At 37.2% G+C, this 12,021-nt stretch overlaps 1 protein-coding gene across 1 annotated transcript in view; it reads right to left on the bottom strand.

Moving 5' to 3' along the window:
- The window catches only part of arhgap4b (Rho GTPase activating protein 4b), a 57,777-nt gene extending 45,959 nt beyond the window's left edge, over positions 1-11,818 (bottom strand). The window contains exon 1 of the mRNA XM_055165982.1: positions 11,680-11,818. The gene's annotated coding sequence lies outside the window, so the exon portion shown is untranslated. The remainder of the gene's footprint in view (positions 1-11,679) is intronic.
- Between the last annotated feature and the right edge of the window lie 203 nt (positions 11,819-12,021).

The following is a 12,021-nucleotide window of genomic DNA, read 5'->3' as shown; positions in this document are numbered from 1 at the left end:
CTGATCTACTCTAATTACAGGTGGTAAATATGAGGAGGAGTCTGGATTGATAGTCTTATAGACATTCACTGAGCATTTGTTTAGTGTATACAATTCCCATGTCAAAGTGATTGTCATTACGTTTTTTTTTTTGGTGTTGTTGTTTGTTTGTTTTTTATCCATGCATTACTATAAAAGTTGTTTTCAAATGTAGTACATTTTAGGCTTTTTAATTTTTTTTTATTTGTGGCTTTGGTGTCCAAACTGATCCTGGTTCTTCCCATTCTGCAATATGAATGATTTTAAAAATAAGTGGACTATAGTTTTCCCTTTATGTTTTGCATTTCTATAAGCCTGATGAGCTCCTCTTTAAACAAATGGTGGACAAAAAGGAACAAATGAATAAAATGTCTGCGGTACCACCGGTGGGCCCTCCTCTCAAAGGTCCTGCACTACACAAAATGGACTCTTGAGAGCTTTAAGTCATGTTAGAATTCTGTTACCTTATCAAAACTATACCTGGAATTGTGTTTTGTTTCATTCACACGTTTGAGTAATCCTTTCTTATTAGTCTGTCCACATCTCGAATTGCTCTGTTCCACCTTGTGATGCCATGAAGAGGTAGTTTTCAAGTTAACAGCTATAGTTTACCTTTAGTTCAATAGAAATGGGCAATTCCAGGGCTGAAATGATTCAGAAGATTCTCGTGAAGGTGTATGAAGTTTAAAAACACAGTGCATCACTTCCTGTATTACATCATGACATCACAAGGTAGAACAGAGTGTTTTCTGAGTGAAGAACTAAGCCTAAATATGCAGGTTTGGCGTGTTAAATGTCATGAAACAAAACATAACTCCAGGTATGTTTTTGATGAAGAAACATTATAACAGATCAGAAAACAGCACTATAATCCATTCACTTGATGAATTAGTGTGAAGCTAAAAGAGCTAGAAGGCAAGCAAATTTAAAGCATTTCTTTGATTAATGCTCCTATACATGTCTCTGTAAAATAAAATAAACAAACTAAACAAAAGTGTAGATTTTGAGGACTAAAAATGAATGAGAGCAGTCCTCCACTTCTTATCTTAGTTTCAGAATTGAACAAGAACACACAGAAGCAACTGCCCACATCCGGTGACAATTTCTCAACTAACTCAGAGCAACAAGTGCCAGTCTGCTGTTTTAAATCATTTTCCCATCCACTTTGAAGAAACCAGACACTTCAGATTACAAACCACAAAGAGCATTGTTCATTATATTCACGACAATCTGACATGTCTCAAACTCAACATTTTTTATGCAGTTTATAATGTCAAATGCTACAGCTGGCTGTGTTAAATTTGTTCTAGCTATGAAATTGGAAAGATCAATGAAAAAAAACAACAACATGGCATTTTGTTAGTTTTTTTTTCTATGTATGAAAAAGAAAACTGACTGGAGACATTGCATCATATAGTTTGTGGCTATATAGTGCCAAACGAAACACGCTTAGTTTAACAGTGTGAATTCAACGCTGTGACACATTTTTATATAACCAACTTTCACAGTATTATTGATAATTTGATATCTTTCCAACCTCTAGCTGAAGGTATACAAAAACTTTAATGGTAAATGGTAAAATGGTCAATAGTCTCATTTTTATATAGCACTTTTCCACCTTCAAGACACTCAAAGCACTTTACATCAAGAAACTACTCACCCATTCACACATACATTCATAGACACATTCAGGGGTGAGGTGGGTTAAGTGTCTTGCCCAAGTACACAATGACAGTATACATCTGTGGGAACTGAAATCGCACCGCCAACCTGTGGGTTAGGGGATCTGAAATAATGAGACTATCTTTGTTTTCCTACTGCACCACAGATTATTAGTCTCCGCTCAATTTAATTTCTCTCTAGCGACTAGGTCAGGAATTAGAATACACTAGACGGTTTGTAAGAACCCAGGAAGTGCAAATCCGAAAAGCTTAATATACCAGTTAGCCCCATCACAACCAAATAGCAGCAACTGGTTAATAAAAAAAGTACCCACCTACAGTCGAGCGAATGAATTCTATGAATTCTGCTGCAAGGTCAGACGGTTTTCATGAAGTGACACCGGCTGATGAATCAGGCTAACAGATATTTACATTTCATAAAATCATAAGCAAAGTAGTGACTTTCTCAACCACTTCGGGTAACTGTAACTACATTCTGTAAAGGTTAAAAATAACAATAATCCCTTACACATTGTGATTTACAGACTTGTCAAAGCCTCTCAAATCGCTACACTGAAGTTAGTTAATCATTCCCTCCTTGCTCAGTAGTGGTAAGATACTACAGTAGCCACAGATGCCCTGGGGTAGACTGACAAAAGAGAGTCTGCCAATCTGTGCCATCAACCCCTCCAACCACCACCATTCACTCATACTCACAACAGATTAATACTAAACAGAGTCGGTGAAGTGTCGACAGAATATGAGGTCCAAGTTATCACTAAATGCACCCTAAATTTCACTATATCCTGGAAATTATGGATTATATCATGGAAATTATACACACGATCCAGTTTTTTCATTTATCAATTTCGATACTACAGCTTTAAGTAACTACTGATGATTAACCGATACCAATGCAAGGACTAATAATAATATAATAATAGCAGCATTTATTCCTTTAAAATAAATAAATTCAAGATATGATTTTCTGGGCCAACACAATGACATAACTTGGTCTGCTTCAGGTTTGGGGACCACAATTCTAACCACTGATGCACCAAAATCCCCAAAAGGAGTTAAAAATGCATGTACAAGTTTCCACAGAATCTCCAACGGTTGAAAAAGAGGCCAGCAGAAAGTATATACATTTAGAACAGGTTTGGAGGTGGTTTCCAAACAGTCATAGCACGGTTGACCAAAAACAAATTCTTCACAAGGTTCAAAACTAAGAGATACTGGAACAATAACACTTCAGTCAATATAAGACCCTTCCCTAAACAACACAATACAAATACGGTAAAACAGCCCAGATTAGAGCAGTTTCATTTCAAATGAAGAAGTGTAGAAAAGAAGATTTCATTTAAGTGACTTTGTACAGGGGCCTGAGACCTTGGAGACTCCAGAGGCCCTCATCATCAAATGACCTTAATCTGCCCAGAACAAAGCCCATGTAAATGATCTGAGGAGCAGCGGAGGAGGAGGAGGGAATTCACAGAAAGAGTTCAGTTAGAGAGAGAGAGAGGTAGAGGGAAAAAGAGAGAGGCAAAGAGAGGGGGAGCAGCCAGGGAGAACGGGGGATCACACACATTCAAGGTCACAAAGGCGCCGAATCAAACGAGGAAATCTAAACAGATCCCCCATCCACCCAAATACAAGAAATAACATGATATAATAAATGACAAAATAATAATAATTCAGACAACAATTTAAATAGAAGATTGATAAGTGAAGGTGTCAAACTCACTATACCATGTTCAAACTAGACTATTTGGTTTAAAAACACATTGGAGCACTTCTTGTATTACCACATCACAAAATGTAACAAGTGTTTTCAGATTGAGAGAAGAAAATGGCCTAAGTATTCAGGGTTTCAGTGTTAAATGTGTATGAATAAAACAAACCACAACTCCAGGTATGTCTGCGATGAGGAAACAACATTATAAATCAGATAGTAGCATAATATGGGCCCTTTAGGCACTGCAATTTTTTTTTTAACTCTACCTTGATAAAGCCAACTATCAAACAGTTGGTGTGTCCTATTGAGGATCTAAACATGAATAAAGGCCTAGTGGCTCAGTCTAACCTGGTAGAAATGAATATATTTAAATGATTTAAATGTTCTCTACTTGTCTGTAATTTGATACGTGGTATGATATTAAACTGATTAAAAAAGTGTTAACACCTCTAAATCTACAAACCAAGAGTCACTGTAAAGAGCCATCCAACCCATTGTTAACTTAAAGTGCATTATATAAGTTAAAGTGTTGAAAATGCATGACCTACATGTTAAAAATACCCAGATTCAGAAAAAATGTTATGGAGCAAAGCATTACTGTGAAAGGAGTAAACTTATGAAAGAGTCTTGACAAAGATATAAAAGAATCAAGTACAATGATGGTATTTAAAAAACACATCAAATAAAATAAAATGTGTATGTATGACAAAGAAAATAAGTTGTTGTGCATAATAGTGAAGATTTCTGTTTGCAATTGACTAATAATTGTGCCTGAATTGAAATGTACTGTTTTGAAATGTTTAAACTGACTATCAGTGTTGATGTTTTGTCTTGAAAAGGGAAAAGGCAGCAGATAACATAAGATTACTCTTCTTTCTGCTCCTTTTCATTCATTTCTTGTATGTTTGATGTTGTGACACTGTTGATGTCTTTTATACTTTATGAAATAAATAAATAAACTAATTAATTAATTAATAAAACTAATCAACACCTGCATTTCCCTCCAAAATAGCATCATTCTGGCCATAATTTCTAATCTACATGTACAAAAATACTCCATGCTGTTGATGTGCTGTTGGGCTGCTTCACCGTCTAGGTACACACATGTAGTTGGCAGATTTTCGCAACAGATGCTCCACTCAGTTTAATTATGTGAGCTCCAGGTTATCACTAAATGCACCCTAAATATGACTCACTGTATCATGGAAACTGTTAAGGACGCGCGATCCAGCTTCCAGATCCGATATCGACTCTGACACTATAGATTTAAGTATCTGCTGGTGCCCGATATCAACTGATACCAAAGCAGGGACTGATAATAGCAATTTTTCTTCATTTAAACTAAAATAAAACAAGATAAAACTGATTCAAATGTATTGTGTAGCTGCTACTTATCCTACAACTACAAATATCGGCAGAATTGATATTTGAAAGCCGATATCTGTTCCAATATACAGTGCATCCCAAGAAATTATAATGAACTAGTCCTATAAGCAAGTCAAATGTCATCATACATTTGAATTGCATATTATCCAGTATCACAAACAGCTAGTATGTTATGAAAGTCTATAGGGAATAGGACTTATTACAGAACACAAGCTCTACATTGTCTGTGTTGACTGCATGGGAATTTCCTCACACTGCTTGGAGCCACTGTTAGCTGCAGTCTGACCCTCTTACTGTCGACAACATCATTTTTGTGCCCAAATTTACGCCCATAATCTGTCAGGACCACAGCTGTTTTCTAGGAACTGAAAAACATCTCAGGAGGACACTGCAGAACTGTTACGAATCCATGCTCGAATGAGAAAAATATGGATGACTTCAGGCTGAGCTCACTTCCTCTAAACTTTTAGGGGTATCTGACATTTGGTGTGTTTGAGCTCAGAGTTTTGTGTTGGCCCTGATGAGCAGCTGTTTGACTTTCATAGAAGATGCTCTTTTAAATGGGAGTTTGCAGAGAGCCACAGAACGATCACACCAACAAGAGACACTGTAGCAAAAAAGTTGTTGTGAAGGATGTCATGTTTTATGTCAATGTGAAATTTTGGTCAAATTAAAGATGATCTAACTGTGTTCTGAATGCATTGTAAGTTTTATTTTGTGGTGGTGGCATAATTCAGAGCTAAGGAGAGTCAACAGAGTGGTTTTTGTGGCTACCTGGCTCACACGCTGAGTAGTTTCTGAAACTTTCTGTTTTTTGAGCTAAATCCCATTATATAACTAAGAAGTGGGATTGCGTGAAATGAACTGTTTGTTTTTCCCATATCCATGGAGCCCGTGCAAGAGGCTAACTAAGGAGCTGGATGAGGAGCAATGAACATCTGAAAGGCTACTTTTTTTTTTACACCAAATGTGGCAGAAGACCTTCCAGAGGAAATTCTACGGAGATTTCCGAGAAATATTTTGAGGGAATGAACAGGGGACTGTTGGATTGTGTGAAAGGTTTTTCCCATATCCATGGAGACCGAGTAAGAGGCTAGTTAAGCTGTGGACCATTGAGATGTCACATCAAGCAAAAGGCCTACAGCACTATTGTTTGTATATATTTACGTTTATATTGAATTAATGACAAAATAGTACATGCAGTTTGATCCTGTGAGACAGACATGTACCCAGGGTTTGTGTATTTATTTTCTTAGCCACTGCATTTTCTCATGGACTTAATCTGTTGTGTTGTCCTTAAAGTAAGAAATTCCTTTACAGGGTTTAATATAGTAAATACTGTAGAGCATTGTTTCCCAAAGACTGAGTCGTGACCCTCAGGTGGGTTGCAAGAGATTTTTGGGGTCGTTGCCTTGTCAAGATCTGCATTTATTTCTGCAATATACAGCTGTATACATGGATCTGTGACTGTCACTCTGGATAAGCATTTCATCAGAATATCCTGTCCTCAGTAGGGCCAGTGTTTCTCTGCTTATTCCTTTCAGTACTACAAATATGTGTGAATTGGGATTTTCTGTGCACAAAAATGAAGACAAAGCACAGACACAGACTGAATACTGCGCCTGATATGTGTGTGGCGCTCTCCTCCTGCACTCTGGACTGGAACGCACGACAAAAACGCAGACAGGCCCACCTCTCTCATGTTTTGTATCATTTCTAATCTTGTAATCTTTGTAATTATTCTTTTGACTATTTGGTTCCAATATTGCTGGTTCAATTGAATGTTGAAAAGAAAAAGAAATGGGCTACATTTAATGTCCAAATAGGCGACTTATGAATCCTTTTTATTGCTGGTTCAATGACTGTTTTTCATTGTTTAAAACTTGAATAATATTAATTGTTCAGAGAGACACGATCACTCAGTCAACAATAAAATATCCTCATTAATCTTCAACAATGGTCAAATCCACCTTTATTTTGTGATTTACGAATAATGTCTATTGACTTGGGTCGTGAAGGTTTGTGATTTTTAAAATATGAGTCCCCAGAAAAAAAGTTTGGGAAACACTGCTGTAGAGTGACATTACAACCTTATTACACTCAATAAGAAATACTGGTTGTCTGTCGCATAATAAATCAAGCTAATCAAGTTATTAAAAGTAGTAAAGTAAAGTAATGATTCAAAATGTCTCTTCCTTGTAAACAACTTCACCTGAGCAGAATAGAGATCTGTGTGAGTGATGCGGCAGCAGAGAGCAGTTAAATATGTAACACAAGTCCAGAAAGCAGCGGAGAGCATTCATCTGTATGTGTAGAGAGTGGTGTGGAGAGGAGGTGTAGCCCTGACATGAAATATAATGGAATTAGCCTATTAAATCAAAGCCAGACAGCAAAGGTTCTGTCAGCTTAGGGCTTATAGTAGCATCCTCTGCAGGTGATTAAAGACTAGTGGAATTAAAGGTGCACTGCGAAACTTTTTGGAGATGTTATTTATGTTATTGCTGAAATGTTCCATGGTATGACATTAAACACATGCAACTTACATTTACTCATTACAAGATTTTCTATTGCTCAAAAATACAATTAATTCCTTCTGTGAATAGGAGCGACTCTCCACAGATTTGAATTGTAATGTAGCGTAGCGCTGTAAACTGCTTGTCTCCCTTGTGATATATACAGTAGATTTAATGTATACTGTGGAACATTCTAGACAAAGCGATAATATTTCCATGGAGACAAGCAGGTGGAGGATTGCACAGTGCATCTTTACTGCAACGCAACCGCTGCTGTCAAATGGTTTTGTCTTTTTGGGGGGAAAATAGCTTACAACTGGGTATGTTAATCTAATAGGCTGACGCAGGCAAACCATCAGATCATTTCATTAAGATAACGTGTGCAGAGGGCCTAACTGAGCGGAGAATTCTGCAACAAGTAGCTGTGATGAGATTTAGGTCGATGAGAGATTAGCCGTGCAAACGAGTCAAATCCAAATTGAGACAAAAGTTTACCCGTCAGGACTTTCACGCATCTTTTTAGCGAGTACAGCAACATGGGAAATTTATCTGATGGAGAGAATAATCCACAAATCTCACTAGAAATGTTTCTGCTTAAAGAGACATTCTCTTTTGCTCTGTTTTCTCTGTTTTCTGGCCTGTTATAATGTTGTTTTCTCATCACAAATATATAGAGTTGTGTTTTTTTGTTTCATTCACGCATGTTTAACACACAGATCCTGCATATTTAAACTGATTTCTTCTCTCAAACTGAAAACACTTGCTCCACTTTGTGATGTGGTAAAACAGGAAATGCTCCACTGTGATTTTAAACTCCACACACCTTCACTGGAATCATTTTTTGGATAATTACAGCCTTGAAATTTCCCATCTCTCAACTGAACTAAAGATAAAAGGTAGCTGTTAATCTGAAAACTACCACTATAAGACATCACATGGTGGAACAGATCATTTTGAGCTTTGGAGATGTAGACAGAATAATAATAAAGGGTTACTCGGACATGTGTGAATGAAACAAAACACAACCCCAGGTCAGTTTTTGAGGATGTAACACCATTTTAACATGGCTTAAGGCTCACAAGAGTCAATTTTGTGAAATATGGGCTCTTTAAGGAACCGTCTTTAAGATTGTGTATTATGTTAGAGTTACGCCACTTCACTTTAGACCTTAGCCACAACTCTTTACATAATGTATACAACTGACAGTAAAAAAGTGAAATGAAAACAGTTTGACAGTTGAGTGAGAGAGGCCACATCCGCAGTGTTCGGTTTCATAGGCACCTTCAGATTGTGACTACTCATTCATTTCCCCGTCCGTGTTATGATTCTACACGTTAAGCGCCATTTCTGAAAGCTCCCTCGTGCTGGTGATTTGTGAAAAACATGCTGCAAAGTTCTTGACATTTAGACAGTTTTACTCTGAAAACAACAGTGGACAAAAATAGAAATGTGGTGTATTGATTCCCTGCTGTTGGGTCATGTACTCAGATTTATCACACAGACTTATACTGATACTGATGTGTTTCCAATGGGGTGTGATGCTAACTGAAAGCACTGCTCTTTCTGAAGCTCTGCTACTCAAGTTAGACTTAATATAATCTTTATTTTAACACAATCTGACCAGAAAGAGATGGAACTACAACAGGTGGGTGATTTGTGCTCTTAAGCAAGTCTCTCAAAAATAAAATTACTGTCACAAGCTAGATAGCAGTTTTTCCAGTTTAGTCCTTCTTTGCTGAAAATCAGACACCTATATATTGCACTATTGCACTTAAAATATGTTATTGTGACAGGCCAAATGCTAATTATTACGACTACATTCAATACAATATACTAGGGGCTTCTATGATGTAATGTACTGGGCCTAGAGTAAAATTTCAAAGATATACCAATGTAGTGAGTTTGCATCCAAAAATAAATAGAGGTCCCAGTATAATGTGTTTATATTATTTATGGCATATGGCATTTTAAGATAAGGTTATTTCTACTCTTATATAATGCCGACTTCTTACTAGGCCTGCCATGATAACAAATTTTGAATCACAATATATTGCTCCTAGGGATGTAACAATAAACGAAATATAGTGATATCGTATTGTCAAAAGTCTCACAATAATATCGTGGGCGATCACAATATATCAGATCACTTTGTTTTGGTGCAGCAACAGCTACAAAACAGAGAGAACTACAAAGACCATGATCCTTTGTTGTTGTCAGTGAAGACTACATGAAGAAATAACTGTTAGTGAACACTTTTAAGTCTTAATTCTTCATATTATAACAGAACCTAAGGATTTTTCAAGGCTTTTTAAAAGGAAAAAGTAGCATATTCACAATTTTGTTAGCCTCTACAAAATATTGCAATAAATATCGTACCGTGAGATGCATATGGTGGAAGTATCATATTGAGAGATTTGGATACCTTTAAATTCCTAATTGCTACAGAGATATACTGTGATAAACGATCATATTGAGGCTGCTAGTATATGCCACTGATACAATAACAATAATGAACAAATAGTTGCTTAATTCAACCTTTTACATCTCAAATAATATCACATTACAACAACAAATACCCCAAATCTGACATCTTTTACAAAGAAATTCTACACACAAAAGATATAAGTCAATACAGCAATTATCATAACAGGCCTACTTCTCACCTATAGGATTATTGTGGTGTACACTGTATCAACACTGCTTACAAAACCACAAATTACAAATTAAAAATTAAAAAAACTTGTGAGAGAGTCTTTCTGTTCCAAAAAGCTATTCAATATACTGCCAAAAACTTTAGTAACCCACAAATCCAACATTTAACGATTCAGCTATATAAACTTAAAGATGCACTGTGTAATTTCTAGGGGGGAGGATCTGTCACCTGCTTGTATCCACGAACAAAATGTTCCACAGTATTGCATTAAATGTATATTGCTGGTATTTATTCAACTACAGTGGATTTTAATTCTTGCATTCTCAGTGGCGGAGTTAGCAATTTGGGGGCCCTAAGGTGAATTTGAGTTTGGGGCCCTCATTATAATGCACAGTTGTTTTTTGTCTGTTTTTATATTTATTGTTTGTTTTTCCCCATTGTTCTTGAGACATGAACATCTGTATTTATCTGAATTATGGTGGATTGAAAACGTATTAGTTAGGTAGCCTGCTAAATAATCAGAGCTGAAAGTAGTTTTATTTTTTTGTTAGTACAATTACATTTTTGTTTACATCCACTACATATGATTATTTTTTTATTGTTTAAAAGTAAACTACTCTCATTTAATGTCATAATGAGAGAAAATCAAATTGCTCTGAGGCCTCAGCCATTAGTGGCACTGAATTTGGGGGCCTCTAAAGGTTTGGGGACCCTAGGCAGCCGCCAACATTTGCCAAATGGTAGTGCCGCCTCTGTTCATTCTGACCAACAGCTGGGTAATTTATCCACAAATCTGACCTGTAACTTGGCCTAGTAGCTTCACCTGCTTGACTCCATGGATATCGATGTTTAATGCCATACTATGGGACATTTCAGAAAAAGCTTTTCCATGGAGATGCACCTTTAAAAACAGGGCATATCTTTATACTGTTCTGAAGGAATTTCCTATCATCACGACATGGGTAATGTTTTTTTTTTTTTTTTTCATGAAGACATTGCAAAAAACAGGAACATTTTCTATTTGTGGTTGTACAGTAAGTACAACAGCATTGTTCCTGTCTGCTGTTCAAAACTGAAAGGTTGCTGACATTTCTATTGTAATATATAAACACATTGACATTTATTTCACTTAAAGACATTTTTATTTTTCAGATTTATTTATGGTTTTGCATTTGAGTGGGTTTATTTTAGAATTATGATCTAGTTATTAGGATGTAAGCTTACTGTATATACACACTGCTGTGAGAGCCACTTAAGGACAGCAGCCAACCTCTGTCCACTCTGTTTTTTCTATAGTACTACATGCATTTCAATGACCTGTTTACCCATTAGGATTGCTTGACTGTAAATTAGCAGTTAATAAATTATCCATGTGAGAATCTCAGAGGACAACTAAACAGAGACTTGATTTATACATCTATATACACGAACGCTCATAAATCAATGGTGTGGTCAAAGTAGTGGGTACTGGAGGTGCCCCACACAACGGCCACACAAACACAACAGCCTGCAAGCCTGAAAATGGTGCACACATATTACATAATTGATACGTCTTCAGTGAATCTGCAGCCTACATCCATTTGTCCACTTCAGAGGCAGCAGCAGCAGCAGGGGAAGTGAATTTAAGGTTAAACACGCACGCTCCAAACTCCTGACTTTTGCATGAAGAGATCACTTGTGCATGTAAACAAATGACATGACAGCTGCACCTACCGCACATCCTAGTCCTCCTCCGTTGTATCTGTCTATCTCCTCTCTTCTGCTCTCATCCCTCCATCTCCCTGTGGCACACGAGACAGAACAGTGTTTGAATGTGACAGATTCCTCTTACACACACACGCTCTCATCAAAAACAGCCCTCCCCTCGCGCTGGCTCCCTTTCTTCCTTCCCTCCTAACCTCTCTCTCCCCCTCTCCTAGTCGATCGCTCACGTAAGCCCCGCCCCCCGCTCCATCCTCTCCTCCGGGCGCCTATAAATACGGCTGCTGCTATGAATATACCATCTTTTCCTCCTGCTCCTCCATCCATCCGTGCATCCCTCCTCCCTCCTCACTC

This window comes from Boleophthalmus pectinirostris, unplaced genomic scaffold (assembly GCF_026225935.1).
Source record: "Boleophthalmus pectinirostris isolate CB_2022bp ecotype Guang Dong unplaced genomic scaffold, ASM2622593v1 HiC_scaffold_8, whole genome shotgun sequence".
NCBI lineage: Eukaryota > Metazoa > Chordata > Actinopteri > Gobiiformes > Gobiidae > Boleophthalmus > Boleophthalmus pectinirostris.
This window is presented reverse-complemented; position numbering and strand designations above follow the sequence as displayed.